Source organism: Herpailurus yagouaroundi, unplaced genomic scaffold (assembly GCF_014898765.1).
Source record: "Herpailurus yagouaroundi ecotype Mexico unplaced genomic scaffold, PumYag 141, whole genome shotgun sequence".
Classification (NCBI taxonomy): Eukaryota; Metazoa; Chordata; class Mammalia; order Carnivora; family Felidae; genus Herpailurus; species Herpailurus yagouaroundi.
Genome location: NW_024412396.1, coordinates 54,897,090 through 54,914,507, shown reverse-complemented (window position 1 = coordinate 54,914,507; position 17,418 = coordinate 54,897,090). Strand labels below are relative to the sequence as shown.

The window sequence follows — 17,418 nt, the reverse complement described above, 5'->3', positions numbered from 1 at the left end:
ATAAAATTCAACAGTAAGTAAATGAATATATGGTGTGAAGAGTCAGGATAGTGGACACCCTGGGAGGGTTGCAGTTAGTGTCTAGAATGGGGCGCTAAGGGGTCTTCTGGGGTGCAGACCATGTTCTGTCTCTTGATCTGGGTGTGAGTTATCTAGGTGTCTTTACTTTGTAAAAACCCATTGAATTGTATTTTTTTTTTTTTTGAAGATATCTGCATTGATGCTTTATTTGAAGCAGTTCTTCTGAGTTAGAGGGTTCTTGCATCAGATGAGTGAAGATTCAAAGCAGGGAGAAAAGAAAGGTGCTTGTCATTTTGAAAGTCACAGATAGTTTATCTTTCTATAATTAGATTAGGAGGCAAAAAATGATCCCACTATTAGTGGGAAGAAGCTTCTAGGGTCTGGCATTTGATGAGGTAGATATTCAGTTGCTGGGCATTCCCATTGTTTTTCCATGGCAGAACATAGAGCCATATTCCCAGGCATGGGAATATGCATGCCTGAAGCCAGGTTACTCTTATGTTCCATAAGTGTGTTGCCTGCGGGGCTGTTGTTGACACAGTAGTTGGCTGTGCCCCAGACAAAGGGGGGTGCTGCTCTGTTCCCATAGATCTTAATCCCAGTCTTCACCACAAGGAAGGCACTGCCATGTGCTCTCAGCCAGAGTCTCCTATCCTCTAGGGTTCCTGGTTTGGTTGATAACATTCTTCTCAATACAACTTTTATCATCACAGCTTGAGATGTGATGACTGATTTTAGCCCAAGGAACCTGGTGAAGGGACAAGTAGCCAATTGGTTTGTGACGTCAGGATGATTCTTTCTGCACTTGGTAAGATGATAGAGAAACCTACAGGCCCTGATCTGGTGGTTTCTATCATAGGGGCATTGTAATAGCTTTTCAGCGTCCAGGGAATCCATGTACGTTTCTTCCATGTGGGAAATGAAGGCGCTGAATCCAAGTGCCCAGTTCAGACAAGCTCTCCCCACGTTCAGAATGCATTGAACTTTAAATGTGTGATTTATGTTGTCTTTTTTCTACGGGTGTTTTATATTTGAATAAAAATGTTAGGAAAAGAGAAGAGAATAATGAAAGCCCTCCCATTGACACATGCCCTGGAATAACAATGCCTGGGTTTGAATCCTGACTATCTCTCTCTGACTGTTTGACCTTGAGCAAGCTGCTGCTTTGTGCCTCAGCATTGTTATTTGTAAAAGGGAGGCAATTGCAGTACCTACCTCATTGGACTGTTAGAAGGATTAAATGAGATAATCCAGGTAAAATGCTTACAACAGTGCCAGGTACACAGAAAGCAAAAGTTAACTGTTAGGTACATATATTGTGGAGTCATTTCTCCATGCCAGACGCACCAGGGGGATGCAAAGAAGTATAAACCCTTGGTCTCGAGGAGCTTATAACAATAGTAATTAGAAAGACAAGGTATGTAAAAGAACAAATAATTGACACTACAAGAGGGTATTAGGAAATTACAGATAAGAAAAATTGAAGAATTCAATGGAAGGAGAAATTACAATATGTTAGAGTATTCCAGGCAAAACTCAGAGAGTTGTGAGAAGTCAGAAGAGTGGCTGCCCTTGGAGTGGGTGTGATAAGAAAGTGGTACGAGGAGACTTGCTTCTTCAGTTGGAACTGCTTACATGAATATAAAGATTTTTGACATGTACACCTTTCAGTATGTGTGCTGTCCTATAGGATTTTGAACCTGGTTGACATTTGACCTTAGGCAAGGTACTTAACCCCTGTGAATTTCATTTTCTTCACCTGCAAACTATACCTAACACCTTCCATAGGGTTGTCAGGAGGATTATTGAACGCGGTGTGTGTAGGATGCCTAGTCCAGAATGGGACAAATATTTCATGTATCTGATGTGCTAACTGGGATAGAAGGTGACTGACTGGGACAGACCTTCCCTGTGTTAAGATTTGGAGCCTTTGTTTGGGGCTTATTGCTTTGTTGAGGGAATGACCTCATGTCATTATTGGTGTTGTGAGTGGAATCTGTCGCAGTGTGTCAGTGTGAAGGCGCGGTGACTCAGCTGCTGGGACAAAGGGCACTTCTGCTTATCAGAATCACTGCTGGACAGTTGTCCCACACCACCACTGTCCATTTCCTTTTCCTGCTTAGTCAGAGCCACACCTGTGAGCGAGAGTCAGTGTCTGGTCCAGGTGTGTATCAGTAAACATTTGCCGAGTGTCTCCTGGGTGTCAGGTGTTGTGGTAGAGTCTGATGGAGTTTGTAGGGATGAATAAAAACAGGGTAAAAAATAACATAAAATGAAAGATAGGCCTTGCCTTCAAATAGCTTGTAGTCTAGTAATAAGATACAAGTTCTTTTTCTGAAAGTCGTTTTTCCCCCTTTACTCCCCTCTTTGTCCTGTTACCCTCCACTCACCCAGTACATGTTCTCATTTGCACACCCCCCTCCCCATCACATGCAAACCCTTCCCTGAAATTCACCCCATGTAAGCAGGCTAAAAGCCATTGAACATGGCCTCTATCCAACAAAAGCAGTCAACTCGTAGCACGTATCTTTTCCTTGGCTCCCCCCAAATTATAGAGAGCCACGCCTTAGGTTAATTATGATAACAAGAATAACCACTTATTAGGTGTCTGGCACATGCAAAGAATTATGCCAGGCACTTGCCTACATTATCTGTAACTCTCACGGCATCTTGCAGGGCATCATTATTCCATTTTATAGGTGAGGGACCTGAGGCTTGAAGAACTTAAATAATTTGCCTAACATCATCTACAGCCTGCTTGTGGCTGCCACAGAGCAAGCCTGTTGTCTCCCACGTGCCATGCTCATTGTCAAGCTGTTTGCAGTGTTTGCTCTGATGATTAAATAATGTAAACACCCTTCTGAGTCAGTTCATCAGTCAACTGTGCACATATAAACCTATGTGGTTAGGAGAGGTTGGTGCGATGGTCACTCTTGCTGTAATTATTCTACCTTGACTGGATATGTCAATAAAGAGCCACTCAGCCTTGCAAACAACTTCTGAGCTCTTGTTTTGTAAATGCCTTAATATTCAGCAGCACTAGCCTGCTGTGCCATCGGAAGGGATACTGAACCTATTTCATGATCTATATTAAAATCTTGGATGCAGGTGCCACAGGAAGAGCCTTTATGTATTGAGAAAATTCTGCCATTTTGGTCTTCCCTTACTAGGCTGTCTCTCTCAGATTGATTTCTTACCACTAACCTCTGTTCTAGAAATCTGTACACCGATAGGGGTATCTCATGCAGATTAAAGTGAGCATTGCTGTGAGCTGGGCACAGAGGAGACAGTGATAAAGTACATGTTCTGAGTGGTTTTCTACAAAAAGGAACAATGCAGAGTGACTGCTATTCCCACTAGTCCAAGTGTTTTTGGGTCTTGGCTTCTAACCCTGTATAAGCCACTCAAACTAAGATAGCCAACTCTACTTAATCCCAAGTCTCATGGTGTATATTGGGCACAAGTCATGTTCAAACGAGGAGGGAGATCAAAGCCAGCAAATCACTATGGGTTTGGGGTCTAATCTTAAACTTTTCAAGCCTAGAAAGTCAATCATGTTCTTGTTTTGAGAGGTAAGGCTTTCTGGAGATTGACACACAATTTACAATAGGAGATGTATGTTGGCAGTATGAGTAACACCAGTTATTTGTTCAAAAACTAAAAGCTACTATAAATTGTTTCTTCTGCATGTGCTTAGATCCTTAGGTATTCACAACCACCCCGCAAGTTTCTGAATAGTTACTCACATTTCACAAATATCAGTACTAAGCCAGCATCCCAACCAGGTGGACTTAGTTCCAAATCTTACACTCTTTCCACTCTTCCTCAGTGCCTGAAAGCATTCTATCTGCTGTTATATTATCAGCTGAAATGCCCACCCTTTTGCCAGTTTGGCTTCAGCCAACTCAGGCAGAATTATCAGTCATTTTTCATTTTGGGACTCACACAGCACTTTGCATAAACCTATGAGAACACTTTGTATTGTATCATAATTGCAATGACAGTGTCTTACACATTGTTTTTTTTTTAAATGTAGGACCTGTTGCAGTGCCTGGCAGTGTTGTGTAGTGGAAGGACTGAGTTTAAATCTTGTGTCTAATTTTGCTAACATTATATCCTTAGCATGTGACACACCACCTGTTAGCAAACCGTATATACTCAGTAAATCTTGAATGAACTAATGAATGAGTAAATACAATCTTGGATATTAGTTTTCCTCTGTGAATCTTTTTCATTATTAAAACTGATGGATAATAGTATCTACTTTGAAGGGTTGGTGTGAGATTAGATGAATCAATGAACCAGGGTAAGTGATGGTGTGCTAGTGACTTTTGAGATTCAGGTAGTGGTTTTAAGATTTATCATGTTGCTGCATGTCTAAATATTTAGGTTTATCATAACTGTAGTCCTCTATTATATGAATATGATGCAATTTGCTTATCCATTCTCTTATTGATGGATATTTGGGGTGTTTCCAGTTCTTTAATGAATAAAGTTGCTGAACATTCTTGAACAAATCTATCTGTGGACATATTTTTCACTTCTCTTGTATACAAACATGGGAGTGGAATTGCTGGATCATACGTTAGATGAATGTGTAAATTTATTAGAGGCTGCTAAACCATTTTTCCAAGTGATTTTACAACTTTATACTCTAACCAACAACATAAGAGAGTTCTAGTTGTTCTTCATCCTGTAACACTTGATATTATCATGCTTTCCAGTTTTAGCCATTCTAGTAGATGTGTGGTATCTCATTGTAGTTTAATTTACACATCCTTGATGTCTAATAACCTTATCATGTGCTCCGTGGCCATTCATATAGCTTCTTTTATGAAGGGCCTGGGTTTTGGGGGGGTTATTTCTCTTTTTATTATTGATTTGTGAGGATTCTTTAGGGATTCTGAATCCCTTTTTTCAGTAGCTTGCCTTTTTACTTTTTAAGTGATATCTTGATAAATAAATTGATTTAAGAAAATCAACAATAGCCAAAGTATGGAAAGAGCCCAAATGTCCATCGATGGATGAGTGGATAAAGAAATTGTGGTATATATATACAATGGAGTATTATTCGGCAATCAAAAAGAATGAAATCTTGCCATTTGCAACTACATGGATAGAACTAGAGGGTATTATGCTAAGCGAAATTAGTCAGAGAAAGACAAATAGCATATGACTTCACTCACATGAGGACTTTAAGACACAGAACAGATGAACACAAGGGAAGGGAAGCAAAAATAAGATAAAAACAGGGAGGGGGACAAAACATAAGAAACTCTTAAATATGGAGAACAACGGAGGGTTACTAGAGGGGTTGTGGGAGGGGGGATGGGCTAAATGGGTAAGGGGCATTAAGGAATCTACTCCTGAAATCATTGCTGCACTATATGCTAACTAACTTGGGTATAAATTAAAAACACAAAATTTAAAAAAATGAAAAAGAAAAATAGATAAATTGACAAAATCAATTTATTAATTTTTTTTCTTTCATGGTAGTGCTTTCTTTGTCCTCAGAAGTCATTGCTTACCACAGGTCATGAGGTGGGTTTTTTATGTTTTCTTGTAGAAGTGTTATAGTTTTGGCTCTCATATAGATCTGTGATCTTTCTCAGTTTAATTTTAGTATATATAGAGAGAGGAAGAGATTAAGGTCAATTTTTTTTTTTCCATATGTATGTCTAGTTGCTCTAGAACATTTTATTGAAAAGAACTTTCCCGTTGAATTCTTGGCACTTTTGTCAAAACCCAAATGACTGTATATGTTTGGGTCTACTTCTAGACTCTCTATTCTGTTCCATTAACCTATTTGTCTTTCTTATCATGCTGTCTTAATTACTGAGTGTTTACAGTAAATCTTAAAATTTAGTAATGTAAGCCCTCCAGAATTTTCTTCTTCAAGATTATCTTGGCTATTGACAGGCTTTAATAAAAATTGACAGCTTATCCATTTCTACCAAAGGGAAAAAAAAAGTCTGGGGATTTTGATTGGAATTGCATTGACTCTATAATTCAATTTCACAAATTTTTCCATCTTATACTCTGACTTTTCAAATCCATTAACATGAAATCTCTCCATTATTTACGCCTTCTTTAATGTCACTCAGCAGTGTTCCATGGTTTTCAAGTATAGAGAGCTTCTGTATCTTTTATTACATTTACTTCTGTGTATTTGATATTTTTATCATATTGTAAATCATAATTTTTAAAATTTCATTTTCCAGGGATGGCTAGGTGGCTCTGTAAGTTAAGTGTCTTACTCTTGATCTCAGCTCAGATCTTGATTTCAGGGTCATGAATTCAAGCCCCACGTTGGGCTCTGTGATGGGTGTGAACCCTACTTAAAAAATATACATAATAATATAAGATAAAATTTTCCGTTAATTTGTTACTAGTATTTAGACATACAATTTGTTTTTAGGTAATGATTTTGTATCCTGAGACCTTGCTGTATTCACTCATTACTTCTATGATTTTGTTGATATTTTTGGATTGCTGAGTACATAATCATGCCACCTATGAAGAGTTTTAACTCTTTATTTTGCTTTTCATTTCCTTTCCTTACCTTGTTGCCATGCATATGCACTCCACTACAGTATTGACTAGAAGCAGTGAAATTGGGAGAAAACATTCAATATTTCATCATTATAATATTAGCTGAGTTTTTTCTTATATATACACCCTTTAACAGATTGAGGAATTTGTCTTCCATTTCTAGTATGCTGAAAGTTTTTATCATAAATGGGTATTAAATCTTATTCATTTATTGAGATGGTCTCACAAAATATTCTTATATAACACATTATTGTATGCGTGTGTAAATAACATCTGTAATATTCCAAGGAGGTTCAGAGGACTTGCCTAAGAGGACAGAAGTCCAGGCACATATTGTAAGGTGACCACCAGGTCCTAGTACAGTTTTGTGTCCCATGATTCCCACCTGAGTCCTACAGTTAACTATGTTATTTTCAGTTTCCCCTTCATCAACCTTTATAATAGTACAGATGTCTCTTATTTATTTATTTATTTATTTATTTATTTATTTGGGACAGAGAGAGACAGAGCATGAACAGGGGAGGGGCAGAGAGAGAGGGAGACACAGAATCAGAAACAGGCTCCAGGCTCCGAGCCATCAGCCCAGAGCCTGACGCGGGGCTCGAACCCATGGACCGTGAGACCGTGACCTGGCTGAAGTCGGACGCTTAACCGACTGCGCCACCCAGGCGCCCCCAGATGTCTCTTATTTTGATGGTAAAAGTGGGACTTTGGATGCTTTTTATTATTTTTTTTTTTTTTGCTTGCCTGTATCTTCTAAATTTTCTTCAGTGAACATGAACTGCTTGTGTTAGAAGGAAGTTTTTAACCTTTGGTGTAATTAATGAGATTACAGATTAGTGGACTTTAGACCCATTCCTATCAATTCTTTCTGAAGTTATACCCAAGTCACCTTTTAATTTAATGGTAGATGACTAAACTCTTCTTTGTTGATCTTTCTATTACTTAATTTCTGAAGATGTTCATTTTTTTCTGCTTTCCCAACTTAGGGTTCCTAGATGAAGTTCCCAGCACAATTAAGTTCAAAAGACTGTAATGTAGTAGCCAGAGTGGGAAAATAAACACAAAGAGATCATGCCTGTGTGTGCTCTGGCAGAAGTGTAGATCAGGGACTTTAGCCCCGCTTGAGAATTTAATGACTTCCAGCAGGTTGGTCTGATTCCAGAGTGATTTTGCTCAAAGGTAATTCTTTCTAAACTTTTTTTGTAATGTTTGTTTATTTTTGAGAGAGAGAGAGAGAGTGAGCATAAGCAGCAGAGGGGCAGAGAGAGAGGAAGACAGAGAATCTGAAGCAGGCTCTGCCCTGTCAGTGCAAAGCCTAATGTGGGGCTTGAACCCTCGAACCATGAGATCATGACCTGAGCCAAAGTCAGACGCTCAACTGACTGAGCCACCCAGGTGCCCTTCTAACCTTGGTTTTAAGTTCTGGCATTTATATCCAAAACAGTTGGGGATTTGGAATCCTGGAGCTGGAGAAGCCTCTGTCAGACCAGACTGAGAATGATAGCTCTAAGATATGGAATAGGGACTAGATAATAACAGACAGGCTGTTATTTCCAGCTGCTGTGCTTTGTTTTCATGGAACTGGAAGTCATTATCTGGAGAGCCACAAGTCCTTGAAAGTTCATTCCACTTCCGGGAAGTAAGAGTCACTTGCCTGCCAGCAGTTAGAACAGGCTTTTATCACTGGAGATGCAGAGCACCCCCCCGCTGCCCCCCACAAAGTCATTCTAAGTCACTGCCTGGTCAAAATAATCACTATTTTTTTTTCTTTCTAGTCATAGGTTCCTGATACAGGAATGTTTTCTGCTTTTTCTCAATACCTAATGTGCCTACCAGTGAATATTTGTTATTTCCATTGCTTTATGTTGATTATTAAAATTAAAATGTTCATACTAAGCAAAAACAAGACAAACAAAACAAACCTCAAAATGAAGAAATAAGTGCCCTCTTTCTCTTCTTTCATCAGTAATAATGAAAGTAATTTAAAATGTGTAGCATGCCATGGGGTATCTGGGTGGCTCAGTCAGTTAAGCATCCGACTCCTGATTTTGGCTCAGGTCATGATCTCACAGGTCATGAGTTTGAGCCACGCATTAGGCTCTGCACTGACAGTGCTCAGCCTGCTTGGGATTCTCTCTCTCTCTCTCTCTCTCTCTCTCTCTCTCTCTCCCCCTCTTTCTCTCTCTCTCAAAATAAGTAAATAGATAAATAAATAAATAAGCTTTTAAAAAAATGTGTAGCTTGCCATATTTACAAGTGACATGCACATGTCTCGTTTGGTTCTCACAACCCTATTGTGATAGATAGATCAGCTTATTTTTATTATCCTTTTTAAAAGTGAGGAAACTAAGACTTAGAAATTGAGTAACTTGCTCGAGATTAGCTAGTTCTACAGACATTGAGCTGCAATCCTAGTGCTGCTATACACGAGAGTGGTCAAGCTGAAGGTCGTGAGCTCTGACCTCCTAGGTTCAGATTCTAGCTGCACCACTTACTAGTCTGTGACTTTTGTCAAGTCATCTAACCTCTGTGCTTCAGTGTCCCCATCAATAAAAACGGGAGAAGGTAGGATCTATGTTATATAGTGTTCCAGGATCAAGTTAAAAGTTTCCATACAGTTCTAGCAGGGCATCTGGCATACGGTACACGATTGGGGAGTGTCACCCAAGCCACTGCTGTTGTCTTGAACATAGGGGCGGTGGTGGGTTATTCTTCCTCTCTCCTTCCAGCTCCCTCTCTTGCCATAAAACCTCAAGCCTGCTCCTCAAGTCACCAGAGAACTCTAGACACACTCCAGAAGTCACCAAGGGCCATGTGGGGTTAGACAATACAATCCCAAATGAAATACTTTAAAGAAAAACTAACACCATAAAGATCTCTTTTCATGGCTCAATTTTGCCCTGATTTCTGAAGACAGTTTGTGCTTATCTTCTCTTATTCTTAACCATACCCCTCTTATTCTTAACCAGAAATCTTAAGGCGTTAGATAGAATACTTCATCCTCTCTAAATATTTTTGGGACCATTTATTCTTTATTTGCTAGCAACCCTTATCAAATGCTGACTCGTGTATTTGCCCCAGTCTGCTCTTGAAGATAGGGCAGAAATTCCTTTGCTCTATAGTGTATGCTGTTGAAAGGTCTTTGAGGAAGCAAACCTCTGGTTTATGTTGTGCAACCTGCCCTATAAAGTCACCAAGGTTCATGCTTTGAAGTGGGCGGATGATTCTGCCTTTATGTCCTCCACCTGACTTCTCTCATTTATGCGAAGACAGGGCAACAGGTAGCCACACATACCAATCTGCTGTGTGTCCAGCTGCAGAGGACACTCGATCTGACACTTAGGAAATGCCCTCAGTGTGGGAAACAAAGGTTACTATTTTTAAAGACTGGAAGGCAGCATGTTTGTCAACATTTCAGCATGTCACAGCCAGGCAAGCTTTAGATTTGAAAATAGAAGCCCTGATCCCATGACCTCATCTCTGTCTACTGAAGTCCCTGACTCTAAATGTCAGTGGGAGTCACATTTACTTCATGAAGCAAATTATCAGCATCGATCACCCTTTATCCAGCATCTCAGTTTCTCATGATCCTTCACGTCCCCTGCATGTCCCCACCAAGGCAGCCAGACACTACATGTATATCCTGGAATTAATACAAACTGCCCTCCAAACCCGTTTAGCATCCATCATGCTCGTCCGAACAGCGTGGTCAGATACTGCCAACAGCTCCTGGCACGTACTGTCTTCCACACTGCCTGTTTTCAGTGTTGTCCCATGAAAACTCTGATGTGCGAATATTAACAACAACAACAAAAGTAGGTTCTAAAACCGTATATGCAGAATACTCCTGACTTTTAGATAGGTGTGTGTTCATGAATGTGTACTTGCACAGTGAGACAACTTGAAGGAAACACTAGAATGTGATGTCACTTACCTCCGGTGGCAACAAGATTCAGGTGCTTTTGATGGTATGGGTTTCTGCACCATCCAAATTTTCTAAAATGTAACTTGTTCCTTAAAATTATCCAAAAAAAGTTAATCTTTATATTACAGAAACAAATTGTTAGTTATATTAGAACTTGGTGACTGGAACAATTCAAATGGGGTGCCTGGGTGGCGCAGTCGGTTAAATGTCCGACTTCGGCTCAGGTCATCCATGAGTTCGGCTCATCGTCCATGAGTTCAAGCCCCGCGTCGGGCTCTGTGCTGACAGTTCAGAGCCTGGAGCCTGTTTCGGATTCTGTGTCTCCCTCTCTCTCTGCCCTTCCCCCGTTCATGCTCTGTCTCTCTCTGTCCCAAAAATAAATAAATGTTGAAAAAAAAAATTAAAAAAAAACAAAACAAAACAGTGTGCTTTAACATGAATTCACATATGAGTGCCTTGGATTCACTGGGCCTTAAATCCCGAGTTGTCCCCCACTAAGGCAAAGAACACTCAACCCTGGTCCTGTGGACAGGTGGGGAACAAGTTGATTAGGCGGCATCCGTCACTTCAGGATGTAGAAAGGTATGAGTGTGTTTTTGGTCTTCCACTTTCCCTGCTCTCAGGTTACTTGATGCCATTTATTTCCTCAGAAATACTGATGGTCTCTGGGACAGTTTTGAAAAGGCTATGACCTCTTTTTTTTTTTTTTTAATGTTTATTTTTGAGAGAGAGAGAGAGAGAATGCATGGGGGAGGGGCAGAGAGAGAGGGGGACAGAGGATCCAAAGTGGGCTCTATACTGAGAGCAGAGAGCCCCATGTGGCCTTCATACTCACGAACTGTGAGATCATGACCTGAGCTTGTGAGATCATAAGCTGAGCCAAAGTCACACACTTAACTGGCTGAGCCACCCAGGCACCCCTAGGCTGTGACCTCTTTGATCTGATAAGTAATCAAGCCTCTCAACATACAGGGTTTTTTTCCTGTTATTTATTTAATTTAATTAATTAATTTGTTTGAGATAGCATGAGCCGGGCAGGGCAGAGGGAGAGAGAGAATCTTAAGCAGGCTCCACAGCCAGTGCGGAGTCCCATGTAGGGCTCAATCCCACCACCCCGAGATCATGACCTGAAACCAAATCAAGAGCTGGATGCTTAACTGACTGACCCACCCAGGCACCCCTCAACACACAGGTTTTGGTATAATATATCTGTAAATAACTCTTTATGCCAAGATTGCTTTTTGCATTTCTCTTTCTCTGTCTAAATGCAATAACTCTCCACCTAGGACCTACTCAAATGGCATGAGAAATTGTAGGACTTATTTGGAACCTAAAACTACCTCATTATCTGAATAATAATCATAGACCTTACCAAATAGCAATTGAGCACTTTTGAATGTTTAGAAACATGTTCACGTGTGTTACTTCATATTTGCTTCCAAACTAGAACAGGGATTATGATTATCCCATGTTACAGATGGGGAGGGAAATGGCACAAAGAGCCTTGCCCAAGACCATAGCAGGTTTGTGGCAGAGCCGGGACTAGCAATAAAGCCTTCTCTTCCATGGCTTTTTCCAAGCTCCCACAATACCAAATGTCTTTTTCCAAGATGTTCCCCAAGGGAACCTAGACTCTAAGGAGTAATCATTATAATAATAATACCAAATATTTATGTAATGTTTGCTGTGTAAACTTTACCTGTATTAACTCAGTCCTTACCACACTTAAGACGTAAATATTATTATTATCTCCATTTTACAGTGGAGGGAACTAAAGCCTACTACGTTTAAGTAACTTGCCCAAGGTCACCATGTTAATAGGTAGAGTAGCCAGGATATGAACCAGGCTAGAGCCACAGTCCACAGACCACTTGATAATGCAGTCAGAGCCTAACTTATTCCCACCTGTTTATGTCTAGGGTGACGCAGACCAAAGATGACAGCTCTTCAAATAAGAGTCTCAAAATTCCTCCCCTCTAAACTTAGAGTTTGAAGTGTGTCTTATATTATTTCAACAGTAAGAATACTATTCTATTTCCTTGTGAAAAGAATAAGGGAGAATGGAGAGGAGCAACAAAATAGTTTTGCTCAAAAACCAGACAAGTTTGGGGGCACCTGGGTGGCCCAGTTTGTTAAGCGTCTGACCCTTGATTTTGGCTGAGGTCATGATCTTGCAGTTCATGAGATTGAGCCCCGTGTGGGGCTCTGCACTGACAGTGTGGAGCCTGTTTGGGATTCTCTCTCACTCTTTCTCTCTCTCTGCCCCCCACCCTCCCCACACACACACACTCATGCTCTCTCTTTCTCAAAATAAATAAATAAACATTAAAAGAAAAAACAGACAAGTTTGGAAGTTTCTAGAAATTTATATTTGCCATGTTTCCTACAAAGATCTGGTCATCTATCTCCTACCTGGCTACTAAAATAATTTCGATTGCAAGCAACAGAAGCCAACTTTACTAACTTTAAGTAAAATGAATTCATTCTAAGGATATGATAGTTTACAGAATTAGAAGAAAAGCTGAAAACTCAAACTCCAGGAAGTTGGTGTATCAGCTTTTACTGTGCTACATAAAAACCACATTGAAAATTAGCCCCCCGCCCCCCGACACACACACATACCCAGCTCCCCAACAATCATTTGTTTAGCTCAAGATTCTGCACATCCACAGTCTGGGCAAGCTTGAGCAATTCCTAGTCTGTGCCAGGCTAAGCTGTTCACCATAGGAGCTCACTCATGGGTCTGCAGTCACTGCCTGGTTGGCTAGGGTGCCTTGCATCTCCTCCACATGGTCATTTATCCCCTTGCAGACTCACTGCATCATGGACTTGGGGTTCCAAGTACAGCAAAAGAGGGCAAGCACCGTCACACAAGCACTTTTCAAGTTTCCATTTGTGGTGTATTTGATCCTGACTAAAATGAATCCTATGTTCCAGCTCAGAGTCCACATGGAAAGGGACTGCCCAAGAGCATGGAGAGAGGAAAGAAGAATCTGAGGCCATTTTTGCCATCTCTCAGAGATGGTCAGAAATCTTGGCAACTTTAAGCATCAAGCCAGCAAGAACTAATATGCAGGCTCTTTAGGGTGCCTCTATTTGAATAACTCAGCTCCCACTACTTTCCTGCACTTGCTTCAGTCTATTCAAGATTTCCAACAAGTATCTGACTTTGCTTGGGTCATATGCACCATGGATGGGGCACACTGAGTGAAGATCCATGAAGACTTGAATGGGGCGGGGGGGGCGGGGGGGTGGGGGGGAGTCTGATTGTGAAGTGGTTACCCAAAATAGGGGGGTGGCGGTTGCAGGATAGGTAATACAGTATTTCTTCCATCGGTATTGTTGACTCCATTGATTTTGTCCTTCTGCTCTGAACCATGTAGGTTGAATTTTCCTCGGGGCTTTATTGAGAGCAAAGCTAAGAGTCGCAACCTGTTACTCGAACAACAATTAAAACATTTACTTTGAAGACACTTGCTGAGCTGGTGATGTCCTTGGCACGGACCAGGATCTCACAGACATCTTCCTGCCATTGCTATTTATTCCCTGGGCACCAAGAGTGTAAACAAGAAAGGGAAATGAGGAGACTGGTGTTCTGATATTGAGGTCACACAGTCTTTGGCCCTGGCATTGACTCCAACAGTTATTTATTTAGGTCAGTTTCATAATTTCTGCAGAATTGGAAGACTGTTTTTAAAACTTTCTAGAAAGCAGGGAGGAGTGGTGATGAAGTCATATTTAGCATGATTCTAGGGAAGAGGGAAAACCTGAGATAGGTTGTTAGCATGACTACAGGAGCACTGGGGTATTTAAGATTGAATTATTGCCCAAATAATAGAGTTTAAGGGAATAAAAAATCTTCTTATTTGGCAAAATACATCTCTCTTTGGACTGATAACCAAGACCATTTTTTTTTCTGGTTACAACAGCCCACTGTTATAAAGGACAGGGAAGAGGTGATATCTTTGTGTGTATGTGAAGTCATGCTAAGTATTTGAAACATGCCTAGTGCACTATAACAATTTTCTCCAAATGTTTGGTCATGTTTCTCCAAAGACTTAATCATGAGCCTCTAATATTTGTGTGTGTGTGTGTGTGTGTGTGTGTATGTATTGTGTGTGTATATATATTATAAATTTATTTATATATTACAAACATACTAGGTATTTTAGTAAATGTTTTATAACATATAAACAAAAATTAGAAATGTTTAAAGGATGGGTTAAAAAGTGAACAAAAATAGAGTTTCTGATTTTTTCTTCCCACACCCCAGTGGATCATTCTGGATACCTCCTTGAGTGCATTCCTCTCCACTTTGAGGATTACTTGTCCAGAATACAAAAGCATCTTAGACCTGCCCTACAATTACAAAGGCACTTCTTTGTACCAGAGGAATAATAGAAAGTTGGATGTTCTGTCTTGACCAAAGTGTACTCAAGACTTAACACTTCCCTCATGTGATAGGCTAGTGCTGCTGTTTTGTAGTCACAATGACTTTGTGAATGCAGACCTTCAGATCCCTTATCATTCCCAAGCCTTTGGGGATTTATCTATGCAATGATTGTGGAAAGATTTGGACTCAAGGAATCATAACCTGAGATATTCTTCTCTCTCCATCCCCCTTTCCATTTCTTCCAGTTTTCTTCCTCCTTTCCTTCTTCAGTCTCCCCTTCATTCTCCATCAGATTGATAATACAACTTCAAAGGCATTCTCTCTCCTCTTTTCCTTCCCTCTCCCTTTTGCTTCCTTGAGAATTCTAATAATATTTACATATTTTTATTGTGATAGCTAACATTTATTGAGCTGAAGCCCAGTTAAATGCAGTGTCTGTTAATGATCTCATTTCCCCTCACAATCCTGTTAAGTGGGTACTGTTATTATTTGCTTTGAGAATTGAGAAATCCTGCAGTTTAGAGAGGGTTAAGTAACGTGTCCACGATCTCATAGTTTTCTAATGGCAGAGCCTGGATGAACTGACTCCAGAGCCCAAGCTTTACCCTTTTCTGTCTGCAGTGACACAAAACAGGCAGTAGAGACCAGCGTGAAGCCAGGAATTCAATCCATCATTAGTACAAACCACTTTAAAAAATTTTTTAATTTTTTTAATGTTTACTTATTTTTAACAGAGAGAGAGAGAGTGAGCACGTGAGTGGAGGAGGGGCAGAGAGAGAGAGAGAGACAGACAGACAGACAGACAGACAGACAGAATCTAAAGCAGGCTCCAGGCTCTGTCAGCACAGAGCCCTACATGGGGTTCAAACCCACAAATGGTGAGATCATGACCTGAGCCGAAGTCGGACACTTAACCAACTGAGCCACCCAGGCGCCCCTGGTACAAACCACTTTTAAACCAGCCTTTCCCTTGCGAGCCTTGTGTCCACCCAGGAGACGCTGGTGTATATATGCCAGATGGTGGGAATGCTGTAACAAGTCAGGAAAAGTACCAAGTGTGCAAATCATCTGGAAATAACACTTCACTGTTTGCCTGCGGATTATCTACCTCATGAGGGCTTCTGAAAAATTTGAGACGTTCAGAAATACAAATAGAGCTCCACCAGCTAGAATAAATTTATTGTCATGCTAGAAATTAGTTGCTCTCCTGTTTTTCTAAAAAATTACCTTAACTTGATATGTTTACGGTTTGTAAGTTTCATCTACCCTCAGTCTACATAAGAATGTCTCCTTCGATCTTGATAACTAAACAGGAGCTGGATAAGTACTGAAATGAAATGAAATTACCAACTCCAAATTCAATTGAGAAGAAGTGGCTTACTGCACACAGGAGCTGTTGGTTATTTTGTTACTGTCATTGCTGAAAGTCCACATGAAAAACAATGAGCTTTGGGTAATATGGGTGAAAAGGGAGTGATTTACAGAGATTTTTTCAGCTATTGTCAATTGCCCTTAACCTTTCTGTGGGTGATCTTAGACTGGCTAATGGCACCCCTACCACCAACAGACCTTTAGAACTTCTCCTGGAAGCTGTATTATAGCCTAGCAGAGTTAACACATGGAAGGAAGGCTTGATACAGACTCCGTCAGAGTGCCCGCTATGCTCCTTATCCCCAGCACACATGTACCCAAGCAAGCATCTGTAATACTGTGTGAGAGCCCCAAGCTCTGTTCCTTTGCCCTTATCACAACCCCCCTGTTGAACTCACCGGGTCAACCTTGGAGAAGTAACAGTCCCCGTCACTAAGACTCATGTGGGTGGTTGCTGGGGTCTTACCTCACATGGTAGCCGGATGCATAGTGAGTAAGGATATGGGGGCACGCATGAGTGACACATCCACAGTGGCAGAGGGACAGGTGGTCCTAATGACTCAGCTATCCTGGTCACAGTAAGGGCATGGGCACTGTAGGCTTGCCACTCTTTCAGGACATTGTCCCAGTGGCCCTGCAGGTAGTCCTTGTCCTGGTCCCCACCTCTGACACTTCCTGGGTATGCAAACCATGCTCCACTTAGAGTCAGGATGGAGACCCTCTTTTCTCCTTGCCGTTCCTTTACGTTCTCCCTTAGAGTAACTTCTGGATGCTTCTCCTCTTTTAAGCTCCTAAACCAAAAGAACCTTTTCTACTTCTCATCACACCAGAGATGAGTTGTTGTTGTTGTTTTTAAGTTCTATTTGAGAGCTCGGAAGATGGCGGCGAAGGAGGACGCTGGGCTCACCGCGCGTCCTGCTGATCACTTAGATTCCACCTACACCAGCCTAAATACCCCAGAAAACCGCCAGAGGATTAGCAGAACGGAGTCGCCAGAGCCAAGCGCAGACGAGAGGCCCACGGAAGAGGGTAGGAAGGGCGGCGAGGTGGTGCGCGCTCCACGGACTGGCGGGAGGGAGCCGGGGCGGAGGGGCGGCTCGCCGGCCAAGCAGAGCCCCCGAGTCTGGCTTGCAAAAAGCGGAGGGGCCTGACG

At 41.2% G+C, this 17,418-nt stretch overlaps 1 protein-coding gene and 1 pseudogene across 4 annotated transcripts in view; one reads left to right on the top strand and one right to left on the bottom strand.

The window, feature by feature from the left end:
• Positions 1-17,418, top strand: part of STON2 (stonin 2) — a 159,661-nt gene that overhangs the window by 113,606 nt on the left and 28,637 nt on the right. The window lies entirely within an intron of this gene.
• On the bottom strand, positions 50-2,433 carry LOC121032139 (gametocyte-specific factor 1-like; annotated as a pseudogene).